The following is a 13,983-nucleotide window of genomic DNA, read 5'->3' as shown; positions in this document are numbered from 1 at the left end:
GCACTGAATTTTCTTGGCTTCTACTATTTACTTGGTTGACACTAGTATAGCTTGGATTTAACTATAAGTTCCTTAATCTTCTTTTTTGAGTCTGAGTTAAGCCTAAGTATTTGTTCTTTATTGATTATCTCTTTCGTGCAGGAGCACCTAGGCTAACTCCTAGTCCTAGTTCCTCATTTTGGTTTTTGGCTTGTACTAACCTAATCAAAGTTAGTTGGGTGTGTTTTGACATTAGAAGGTCATGTGGGTTTTCTCCTAGATGGATTTGACTAGGCTCAATCCATTCTAGATATCTTTTCTTGCTTTGTATTTAGATTTTTAGGAAGCAAGATTTGGGTTATGGGTCTTATACCCTAGAAGTCTAGAAAAAGTTTGGATTTGAGATTAATTTTTCTTCTAAGATAGTGTTACATCTTTTTTCATAGTTTGGGGGTCATTTCTTGTCATTTGATGAAAATTTGAAAAAGATGTCAATTGTTGCAAAAGTTATCAATTGAGACAAATTGTCCAAATCAGGCTTAGACATCATAAAGAGAACATAATAGGCCTATTTTGAAGTTTCCAAGTGTTAGATAAAAAAATTTGCTAGGAGTTGCAAAAAGTTGTCAACAATTTTGAAAATTTACATGACAAGATTTGAGAAGAAAGTTGCATAGTGCAAGGATGGAGTTGTTAGTTATGGTAAATCTCTGAAACCTTCAAGAAAACCTCTAAAATTGTGAAGGAAACCCATTCCAAGGGTTAGATGTTTTAGTAAGTGAATTTTGAAACTAAAGCCACAAAAATATTGTTCTAGAATTGACAATTGTGTGTTTTTGAATTGCGCAAATGCTTTAATGGATTGAAAGAAAACTATTTGTGTTAGATCCTTGTAGTTCATGTTTTTACAACATATTTTGATTCATATTAAAATTTTATAGGAGTTTTTTTTTGTAGTTTGAAAATAATTTGTAAATAGACTACTTGTTGTTCCTATTTTAGAAATTTTGTGAAAAATGGCTAGCTAGAGCCCTCTTCATCAGCCCCCAAGTCAACTACATCAGTAGTATGTGAAGCATCCAGTTCTACAATTTTGACAACTTCATTAGCAGCATGTACAATAAGTTCATCATCATGTTCTATAGATTTGTATACAACATGAACACTCACTATGGAATATTGAGGTATATAGAAGTAGATTCCTTGTATAGTGTACATAAAAAGGGAGAAGTCTAGACAAAATAGTTGCTATTTTTCAAGTGATGCCCTAGGCAAGATTTCAATGTATGGCTGGGTGATCATAGTTCTTGCAAGTTGGTTTTGATAGATTGAATGTGTTAGATAGTTCAATCTAAGAGTTGGATAAGGATTAGGGATGTATGAGAAATCCATGTATGGAAGGAGAAGTTTCCAAGACAATATTTTTTAAGGATTTTAAAAGACCCTAGGAGATGCTGATATGAAACCCTTAAAATCCTTAATTGTAGACATACATATAGAATTGGGGTGTATGAACAAGTTGAGAATTGGAAGCCTCTAAAATCTTGAAGTAATCCCAAAAGGGTATTCATAATGGTGATTATTTTTCTACCTTGTTAAGGGAAATTTGGAGTTATAGCCTAAAACTCATATTTAGAGGCCTAATTAGGACAATTTTACCAAATTTCAATGAATCAATAGGGAAACCTATAGATTTAGAGACCAAGAGTATAGTGGAAGTATAATATCCCTCAATTTGAATCCCACACTTCTTATTGAAGGTAGAATGACCCTTCTTGATAAAAGTCTAGAGAACAAGTTGGAGTGTCTCCATGGTGGATGCAAGTTGTAAAAACATTGGTGTAGCTAGATAGGAAATATTGGAGAATAAAATAGAAATTCTCTTGAGGTTAGGGTGGAAAAGAGGAACCCTAGGTGAGTCCTTAAAGAAGAAAAGGGCTTAAGAAGCAATCCAATTTACATCATATTGGTATTAGAGCTACCAAAGATTTGGTGATAGTCGCATGTCTTTGTATAGTGAATAGTCAGTAGGGAAGATTGACATGGTGAGCTTTCTAAGGAGATGAAGGAGAAAAAGGAAAGGAATAGACTCCTAGAGAAAGCACTAGAGGAGATGAAGATAAAATTAGAGGAAGTTGCTGAGGTAGCTAAGAAGAAAGATCAAGATGGAGAAACTAGTGATAGAGGAAAAGGAAAGATTGATGAGGAAGGCATCATTCTTGAACCAAACCCTCCATTGATTAAGGAACCATTGCTGAAAATCCATCAAGGAATTGGGTATGAAATACCTAGACGGAATCCCTTTGTTTGGTTCAAAGATGGACACTGAACTTGTAATGGAATGGATTGAAGGGATGGAAAATCACTTCGAGTGTGAAGGTGTTACAAAAGCACAAAAGGTTAAGGTAGCCAAATCTAGGCTAAGGAATCAAAACTAACATGGTGGAAGTACCTCCAAGAAGAGAGGGAGAATATGGGAAAGAAACCCATTACAAATTGGAAAGCCATGGTGGCTAAGGTAAGGAACAAACCTACTTGAAGATTATAAAATTCAATTGCACAAGAAAAGGCGAAGCCTAAAACAAAAATATATGGATGTGGCAACTTATACTGAAGAATTTAAGAATTTGTATTTAAGATGAGGGATCCAAGAAGAATAACCTCTTAAGATGACTAGGTATCTAGGTGGGTTGAAGTAGAACACACAAGAATAAATTAGTCTTTGGATGCCTACAACAATCCATAAGTGTTTCCAATTGGCACTAAAATTGTACAAGAAGAATAGAAAGAAGTTAGACACCAACTTTAGAGGCAGACATATAGGAAGAGTTGGGAGGAATGAAAGAGGTTAAGGTATATGCAGGATCATGGTCAACCAAACTATGCCCTTAAGTGGTAATGAAAAATTAGCAAATCAAGGTTATGTCAATTTGATGTGCAATTTTCAACTTGTTATGAACTTTCTATCAAAAAATTGAGAGAAAATAATCTGAAGGAAATTTAATTTAGTTTCTAAACTACTAAGTGTTATCTTAAAAAAATAAAAATTGATTGGTCAACATTTTTAAATTTAATGGAATAGTACAAAAAATTTAGGAGAAAAATAAGAAGTAGACATATGTCTGACCACCTTAATCAAAATCAAATGATAATATTTTTTAATAAGATTCTAGATATAATAAGTAGACTCATGCCTGGATGTGATGCATATTTTTGGGTATTTTTATTCTAAATGAATAATTAATTATGAATTTTCTACTATAGTATTTTAAAATTTTAAAAACTCTTGTGTCTAACCACCTTAACTAATTCAAAACTCTAAAAAAAATTATTTATTATTTATTTTTCCTTATAGTAGAAGAAGCATAGAATGTGATGCACCTTTTGGATTTAAAAAATGTTGTATGGTTTGAAAGTTATAATTGTTTTTCAATCAGTGTGTCAATCAACACTATACGTCACTCCATTGGAAAATAAGTAATAATTACTTACTGAAATCGTAATTTCATAGAAATTAGATTTGTGGAAAGATAAGAACATGCTTAAGAAAATTTTTTTGTTTCATCAAATTTGGGAGAAAAAAAGTCATCAAATACATGTTTGAGTAAAATACAGACAAGAACATTCCAAAAACACATTTTTAAGACATTTTTAAAGTTGAGCATGTAAGGTTGGTATCCAAATATATAATCCCTTATAAAGGTATTAATTTTTTGGTTTAGTATTAGGATGGATGGGAAAAAATTTGGAATAGATTTTGAAATGCTTTGAGGTATTTTAGAACTATATATTTCTCAAATCATCAGTTTTTGGCACACTATGATCCTGCACATACCCATTATGGTGGTAGAGGTTCAGATTCAAGGTCCCAAGGGGAAACTAAGTTGACTAAAAAGTAATAAGGGAACTCAAATAGAGGAAGTTCTAGTAGAGGAAGAAACTTTAAAATCAATGGAAGAGGAAGAAGCAATAGTCAAGGTAGAGGATCCTACTTTGCAACTATGAAATGCTATCATTGCGACTAGTTTGGTCACCCTATAAATAGATTCCCTAAGAAAGGTTCTACTTCAAAAGGGAGTGTAAAAAGTGTCAATTATGTACAACAAGAGTATAATAACAATAGCAAGCCATTTGAAGTTTCCCTAGAATCAGAAGAAGGAGGTAATTTGATGATAAGAAGGAAATTCATTAAAGAACCCATAAAAGAAGAACCAAACAAGAGGAGAATACTATTCAGGGTGAAGTGAAAGATGATGGAAAAAGTGGGTAAGATCATTAAGGCTCAGGTTCCACAGATAATATTATATTAGAAGAGGCAGCTAGAAAATTGAATATGAAAATAATCCCACATAACAAACCCTATAAAGTTACATGGCTCATAAAGGGACAACATGTTCATGTAACTGAACAAGCGTAGGTGGAATTTTCAATAGGAAGGTATAAGGACAAGGTACTATATTATATTCTACCTATGGATGAATGTCATCTTGTACTAGGAAGGCCATGGCAGTTTGATAGACAAGCAATGCATGATGGAAACAAAACTGTGTACTCCTTTAAGAAAGATGGTGTGACATTCAAGATTCAATCCTTAATAGAAGAGGAAGAAGTGAAATCTTCAAGTCCTATATCATTATGGTTGGTGAAAGGTAGTTCTTAAAGACATGGAGGAAGGATAAGGAGTAGGGTTTTCCTTAGTGTTGAAACCTAAACAAGAAGTTGTTTCCAAGGAAAAGAAGAAGATAGAGCTACCTCAATAAGTGTAATAAATTCATGATGAGTACAAGGACAATGTTAGTGATGGACAACCTGCTACACTACCTCCCAAGAGACCTATTAGCCATCAAATTGAATTTATTCTAGGATCCATCCTCCCCAAAAAAGCTTCCTATAAAATGACCCCTCAACAAAATGAGGAAATTGCTAAGAAAATATAGGAACTCTTAGACTAAGACCTAATTAGGAAAAGTATAATCCACTGTGTTGTGCCCACTATTTTACCACCCAAAAAGGGGGAAAGTTGGAGACTTTGTACTAATTCTAGATCCATTAATAGGATCACCATTAGGTATAGTAGGTTACCAATACCTAGGATTCAATGCCCAATGGACTTCTTAGGGGAAGTAAGGTACTTTACCAAAATAGATCTAAAATGTGGTTATCATCAAATCAAGATAAGGGAAGGGGATGAATGGAAAAAAACCTTCAAGATCATAGAAGGCTTGTATGAATGGCTTGTAATGTCATTTGGTTTTTCAAATGCTCCCTCAACTTTCATGAGGCCTATGAATGAGGTATTAAAGGACTACATTGGTAAGTTTTTTGTTGTCTATTTAGATGACATATCGATTTTCAGTATAACTAGAGAGGATCATATTAAACATTTGAAAATGAGTTTCAAGAAATTACATTAAGAAAAGCTAATGATAAATTTGAAGAAGTGTGACTTCATGAGCTAGTGTACCTTAGATTTATTTTGTCCTTAAAGGAACCTCAAGATGGATCAAAGTGAAGTGGATGCCATCCTAAATTGGCCTACTCCCAAAGTTGCAACATAGGTGAAAATTTTTCATGGATTGGCCCAATATTATAGGAAGTTCATCAAACATTTTAGTGCTATTTGTGCTCCTATGTTAGACACCATCAAAGGTGGAATGAAGACAAAGTTTCATTGGTCTCCTAAAGAAAATGAAGGGTTTGAAATACTTAGGAAGAGGATATCTACTCATCCCATTCTTATTCTGCCTAGTTTTGACAAACTCTTCATAGTGGAGTGTGATGCTAGAAGGAAGGAAGGTCAATGGCTTTTCATAGTGAGAAGCTCAATGATGCAATGAGGAAGTACTCTTCCTATGACTTAGAGTTATATGCTCTAGTCCAAGCTCTAAGAAAGAGAAGGTATTATCTTCTTTCAAAAGATTTTGTGGTATATTAAAATAATCAAGCCCTCAATTTCCTTAACTCCCAAGAAAAGCTTAGTACCAAACATATGAAGTGGTTGGAATACCTACAAGCTTACACTTTCAACATCAAGCATGAGAAAGGAGTGGAAAACAAGGTAGTTGATGCATTGAGCAGGAGACTCCTAATAGTACAAGAGGTTCTACTTGCAAAGCATTGGTATTGACAGTGTTAAGAACCTATATCTTGATGATGAAGATTTTGTAGACATTTACAAGGTATGTAAGGAGTACATGACTAATTTCCATGGTGAATTTTTTCAGTACACTTTGTAAAATAATTTATTATTTAAAGGGAATCAACTATGTGTTCCTAGGGTATCAATGAGGAAAAATTTGACTCAATAAAAATAGAATGGAGCACTTAGTGGTCATTTTGGGGTCAATAAGACTCAAGAGTTAGTCACTAGTTTCTACTATTTCCTCAAATGAATAGGAATTTCAGACAATATGTTGAATGTTGTGTGGTATGTCAAAAGGAAAAAGGTACATCTTCCAATGTAGGCCTTTATCATCCCCTTCCAATTTCTAGTAGGCCATGGGAATACTTAAGTATGGACTTTGTGGTAGGGTTACCAAGGACCATGCAAGGGTTCACATATATTTATGTTGTAGTGGAAAAATTTAGTAAAATGTAACATTTTATCCCTTGTAAAATAATCTACAGTGCTTTCCAAACTTTACATTTTTTCTATAAGGAGGTGGTAAGAATCCATGCTTACCCTTAAATATTGTTACAGATATGCACACAAAGTTCATGAGCCATTTTTGGAAGAGCTTGTGTAAAAAACTAGACACAAATATATCTTTTGGATCTTCCTATCATCCTCACATAGATGGCCAAACTAAGGTAGTAAATAGAAGTCCAAGCAACTTGCTAAGGTGTCTTACAAAGGAATATGGAAACTTTTTGGATTAACTCATTAGCCAGGGTAAATATGCGTATAATGCTATAGTCAATAGGTCAACTAGTAAAAGTCCATTTAAAATTATTTATGGATTGGATCCTAGATGGGTGTTTGATTTAAGGGAGATTAAAGATGGTGCAAAAGGTAGTGGAAATGTTGAGGAATTTTCCCACTCCATGAGGGAAGTCCATGAAACAGTGAGGAAGACCTTAACTAAAAATGCTGAGAAACTCAAGCATAAGGAGGATGATAGCAAAAGAGATGTCCAATTCCAAGTTAGCAATCTTATGATGGCTCATCTACGAAAACATGGTTGCAAAAGGGAATTCCTCATAAGCTTCAGATGAGAAGGATGGGACCTTGCAAAATACTAGGCAAGTATGGCAACAATGCCTACAAGGTGGAGCTTCCTATAGGTATAGAGTTATCTCCAATTCTCAATGTCATAGATTTGGTTAAATACAAAGGACCTACTCTATATATTGATTATAGACTTAGGGAAGTCAATCAAGAGGTATTAGACATGAGCCTACCTCCTACACCATCTAAGACAATTAACAAGGTACTTGACTCAAGAGTTCACAAGCATACTAGGACAAAGAATTATTCGGAGCACCTTATCAAGTGACATGAAAAAGATAATGCAAAGGCTAGTTGGATCAAGGAAGTAGACTTCAAGAAGTTGGGCATAAACCCTATCTTGCTTAATCCAATGATGGATTGAACTCTTTGTGTTCAGAGGAGTATGGTGCAGGAGTACCTTGGATAACTCCTTGTTCTAGTTCCTCATTTTGGTTTTTATCTTGTCAAAACATTAGCCAAGTTAGTTGGGTGTATTTTTACCTTATAAGTTCATGTAATTTTTCTCCTATATGTATTTGACAAGGCTCAACTCATTCTAGATCTTTTTTCTTCCTTTGTGTTTAGGTTTTTAGGAGGCAAGATTTGGGTTATGGGTCTTATGCCCTAGAAGTTTGGGAACATTTTGGTTTTGAGTTTTATTTTTCTTACAAGGAATTATTACATCTTTTTGTATAGGTTGGAGGTCATTTCTTTTCATTTGATGCAAAGTTGGGAAAGATGTCAAAAAGATGTCAATTGTTGCAAAAGTTGTCAATTGAGCCAAATTCCTCCAAATCAAGTAAGTTGATTTTTTGAAGGCTAAATTAGGCTTAGAAATCATAAGTAGACCATAATAGGCCTATTTTTAAGTTTTCAATTATTACATGAAATTTTTTCTAGGAGTTGCATAAAATTGTCAGCAATTTGAAAATGTTGCATGACAAGATTTGACAAGAAAGTTGCATAGCACAATGATGGAGTTATTAGCTATGGTAACTCTCTAAAACCTTTGAGAGATGTAATTCCCCATCAAGGGATTGAAAAGAATTACCTTAAAATTTTACTAAGTTTACCAAACAATTTTATTTCTAAAAAAATGAAAGATAAACCATTCATATCAAACACATAGTAGCAAAAGTAATAACATGCATACAACTAAAAACATACATAACAAGTTACATTTCTTAAGGATCCCAAGATGTTGAGTCACATTTAATCTGATTAATACTAAGTCTAACCACTACCACATCCACATGAAAGAATAATTTAAGAAGTCCAGTGTCCATATTACACATTTGTTCTGAATGCCTCTTGGCAATTAAATTTGGAATGCTCAATCATCCACTGTACATGACATAAGCTATGAAAGGCTTAAAAGAATATACATGTCTAAAAATAAAATACATCATCCTATTCCAAATCCATGATGAAAATGCTATAAAGTAAATGAAACCACATGTCATACATGATACATCATCATAGGAGATAACTATAAATTACAAACATAACTAACTAATTGCACGATTCCTCTTGATTGTAAATAACATCATTAGACCATTGTAGATCCTAGCCATCCCTTTGTGCATAACATTCCAAATCACCGAAGAGATCATCAATATTAACATAGTAGGAATGCCACTCCTAAATCATACTACATCATATGCAGAAAGTAATCTAACATGCAAAGTAAAGCATAAGATAAAATCATCTAACATTTGCAAATCATCAATGTGAGGATACATATCCACCATCATAATCCATGAAGATAGATTCCAACAAATAATGCATCAGCCACGGTGTCTCAGACAAATCTAAAATGGTAAGAGTGATAAAGCACTACCACCCAACCACGTGGAACCTAAATGGTCAACTCCCACTGTGCTGAGGAGATAATCTCAAGTCCCAAACAGGTTATCAAAATCACATAGCATAAATACTCTATAAGTCTAGTAATCCTAAAAGTATACTAACTCAAAGGTTCCAATCACAAAATGACATCTAATCCCAAAGGCACACAAAGACATGTAGGAAACCTACTATGCAAGCGGGAAAGTGTCATCGCATGGATCACGCTAGAGTTACCCTGGCATTCTCTCAATAGACCTCAACTCCCTGGTGATCCCTGTGCGGCCACTAGTATCGTCTCATACTAACAAGGCATACTACAGAATGCAAGGTCACAACCAAGAATTCTCTCTACTCCCATCCTAGTCTATACTAGCACTCGAGGCATGGGTGAGAATATACAATTATCTTATTAGGTTCATTTAATCCCCATTTAGTGTAAATGTTATTACTTATTAATAAAACTTACAATGAGTTAACTTGGCAGCCACTTAGGGCCCCGACCCCCATTGCAAGCCACTTACCGACACTACAAGTAGATAACCTACCCTAGGCTCATGGAATCATAAAAAGAGCATCAAATCTCCATGAGCAAATGAAAAGCATCCATAGATAATCATGACCACAACAGTTCTCTATTGGCAACTGAAGGTATCACTGATAATCAAAAGTATCCATTGGTTCTCAATAACCAAAATATATCTCAAAATCATACTAATCAAAGACTCCAAAATGGTTGAGTCAAAACATGTCACAACATGACATCATCAAGAAATAAATCAACATTTTAGTCCCATCATGGCGACTGGAGTGTAATCCAAGGATAATTGATCGATGACTAAAAAATGGTTAAGTCAAGTACCTCAAATACATACACCTCAGCTTCACACAAGAAGACTGGAAAGAAATAACAATCAGTAAATAAAAACATGTCATAGAACATGCCATCACATTACCATGGTTGGGTCTAGAAAGAATCGAGATCAAAAGACATCATCATGACATCACAATCATAACCCCCGAGCCTCTAGTAGACATCTTATAACTGGTCATCAACTAATCAACCCAAACCCAAAACAAGAAGCATAGAGAAAACACAATGCAAGCACATGTTTGAGTTTACTAAAATTGCATAGTTGAATAAATTGTGGAGGTCTCAGTTTTCTTTTCAAGTATATTTCAAATGTATAAGATTCTACATTTAATCTATAGTCGACCCATTTATGTCTTTGAATTAAGCATAGAATTATCCCTCTAATATTTTAAAACAATTTCCTAAAATAATTCAAAGATAAATACTTGTCTATAACATTTGTATTCTTCCTCAAAATTAATGTCAACAATCAATTTCCCAAAGCATTTCACAATATTTAAATTTTAAGATTAAGACTTATCACCTTCAATTGAGTGACCCATAAATTCCCTGAATTCATTATTATCATCTAAACAATTAAAACTCTATTATCATTTAAATTTAATTAATTCTATGATTAAATTAACTAGTAGCTATGTCAATAACTACATGATTATCAGCTAATGATAATTTCGTACATTAAGAGTCAACTATGTTTCATTCCATCAATGTTTAATTTAATACTTTAATAATAACAAGTTAGAATAAATCCCCAATACCAAACATTAATAAATTCCTTCTATGCATGTTGATTGATAAATTAATTAATCTCCACTAAATTAACTTTAATCGGATTGATTGATAACTATTTAGACCATTTATACTATTATTTATTAATAATTTGTTAGACCCAACAAACATTAATAAATAATAAACTCATCAAAACTATTATTAATCAATCTAGAGAAACCTTACATAAACTTTATTAGTTAAAATTTAACTAATTCTTACCACAATTAAGGTATATCAATAACTTATTTAATAATTCATAATGTATTAATAATAACATAATAATTCAAATCGTAGCAATGCTATGACAATGTTATAACATAACAATGACTCCTTGTCAATTAAATCTTAATCCAATATCATTTTAAGTCTCTTAATTTACATCATTATAATAATCATCATTAAACAATTATTATCAACATAATATAAATTACCATCTATTAATTATTTAATATATATTAAATAATATTCAATATACATTAAATTATTAATATTAAAAGTCAACCATTTTCTAATCCCTTAATATTCAAATTAATAATTTAAATGAATTCAATATCTCTTTCCATCTATTCTATATTATCTATAATCGTTTCCATTAAAAATCTCCATTACATAACTTAATTATTTCATTTAAAACATTCTTATTAATCTTAATTAGACTAAATTCTAATTAAGTAATTTGATTTAATCTAAAACTATATTATTTATTTAAAAACTTGAATATTAAAATTTTATTTACACACACAGACACACACACACACACACACACACACACACACATATTAATATATATACATATGTATTTATATATATATAATAACTACATATAAACATTTTAACACTATTAACAACTTATAACATAACATATACTTAACAAAGAAAGCGAATTAAATTCGCTATCAACCTTCAATGAATGGGGTCTACTGATCGTAGGTACTCTACGATCACGCAGACCCTGCGCTGAACGCTGCTAGATATAAAAGAAATGGGGGTGCAGTGGGTTTAAACTCCGCCCACCCCAAATGTTATATCTATATATATATATATATACATATATATATATATATATATGTATATATATATATATATGTATATATATATATATATACATATATATATATATGTATATATATATATATATGTATATATATATATATGTATATATATATATATATGTATATATATATATATATGTATATATATATATATATATGTATATATATATATATATATATGTAACATAACATATACTTAACAAAGAAAGCGAATTAAATTCGCTATCAACCTTCAATGAATGGGGTCTGCTGATCGTAGGTACTCTACGATCACGCAGACCCTGCGTTGAACGCTGCTAGATATAAAAGAAATGGGGGTGCAGTGGGTTTAAACTCCGCATATATATATATATTTTCAAGCGCTTTCATCAATGCATTGCGAATAACATTTTTAACATACGCGTTTCGAATATATATAAGTTTGAATGTTATAAGCAGTGCTTAATCAATATATATATATATGTATGTATATATATATATATGTATATATATATATATGTATGTATATATATATATGTATATATATATATATATATACATATATATATATACATACATACATACATACACACACACACACACACACACACACATATATATATTCATATACATATACATATACATCTTCATATACATATACATATATATATACATATATATATATATATATATATATATATATATATATATATATATATATATATATATATATATATATATATATATATATATATGCAAAATTTATAAACATATAAACTTAAAGAAAAACATTTACAATAATACCTACGAGCATAAACATAGTTTTTAAACAAATAGGGCTTTTAAAAAATTTTATAAATTAGGAATTCTCTTTATAATGACTGTTTTCTAGATTTGCCTAATTGATCCTCCTAATAGGTTGTCCATAGGCATCTCAAAACCCTAGCCCCATAATTTCCTCAGATCTACGCATATGAAATTATTTTATATAGAATTTAGCTATCTACGATAAAAATGCGTACAACCAAGATATGAAAATCCTCAAAAAGCATTAAGAAGACACGAAGAAGATAGGAAGTGCAAGAAGTAAAAATAACATAAGCAAAGTCACAAGTGTCTACCTGGACACTAATGCTAAATCACTTCTTAGAATCTGCAGAGCAAGCTTCTTCCTTCTCCCATGTTCCTGATCCTCCAACCACGCTCCAAACACTCTCCCTAAGCTTCTAGGAGTGCCTGAATATAAAGAACTCTCAAGAAGCACCTAGAATGTCTCTAGAAACAACCAGAAGGTGTTGACAACTAAGCATGAGTCTTTTTCAACCTTCTAGATGAGTCATAAGGTTGTAGACACCACGTGCTTATGTTGTGCGCTAACTCCTATGTTGTTGACAACATGTGCATAATTAGAGTGTAAACTCCTATGTTGTCTACATGACAACTCCCGAGAATTCACATAATCCTATGTAATAAATATTAAAATAATGCACATTAATTAATTTAATATTCATTTTACTCTTTTCAATTTAATTTATTAATTTTTAAATCTTATGCACTCAATTTAATAACTCCACTTGTTTTATCTTAATATATTTATATTTTTTTCACATGCACACATCATGCAATCTATAGTCTTTTAATAATTTTAATATCTTTTCCACTTTTAAATTCATTTTCAAAACTTAACTGCTAAAATATTTATTAGCTTAAATAAATATTATCACATTCCAACTTTAAATTGTAACTTTTATCTTAAAATTTAATTATTTTATTTAATTAATTTCCTAATTAATTAAATAAAATAAATATTAAAATACCATATTAATTTTCCATTAAATTAAACCATTAATTAAATCTTTTAATTAGGCTTAATTAATAGAAAATATACCAAAGACTTATAAAATAAAATACGAAAAACCCATTATAGCAAAACACATACAAAATCAAACCAAAAGGGTTAATATCACGAATTATGTCATCTGACACATTCAGAGGGTACTCAACTTAGATACTTGTCCTAATTTCTAATTAGGACAAATGGCTTAAAGGGTTGGGATTTGGACTTGAGAATTTATCTCCCCTCTCTTACCATTGAGATAATGTGATAGGGTACACTTGTCCTGGCAATTCAGGGAAGTCGATACCTGGTACTTGCAACCTGCATAAAATCTATGCATATACAAGCACAATATATACTAAGCTAAATAGGAAATGGTAGGAAGTGGTGCATTGTGTAGATCGCGACTAGCAAGTGACTACGACTCCCTTCCTTA

This window comes from Cupressus sempervirens, chromosome 11, assembly GCF_028749045.1.
Source record: "Cupressus sempervirens isolate cs-2001-9-10 chromosome 11, ASM2874904v1, whole genome shotgun sequence".
Lineage (NCBI taxonomy): Eukaryota > Viridiplantae > Streptophyta > Pinopsida > Cupressales > Cupressaceae > Cupressus > Cupressus sempervirens.
The sequence above is the reverse complement of the archived record's forward strand: the minus strand, read 5'-3'. Positions refer to the sequence as shown.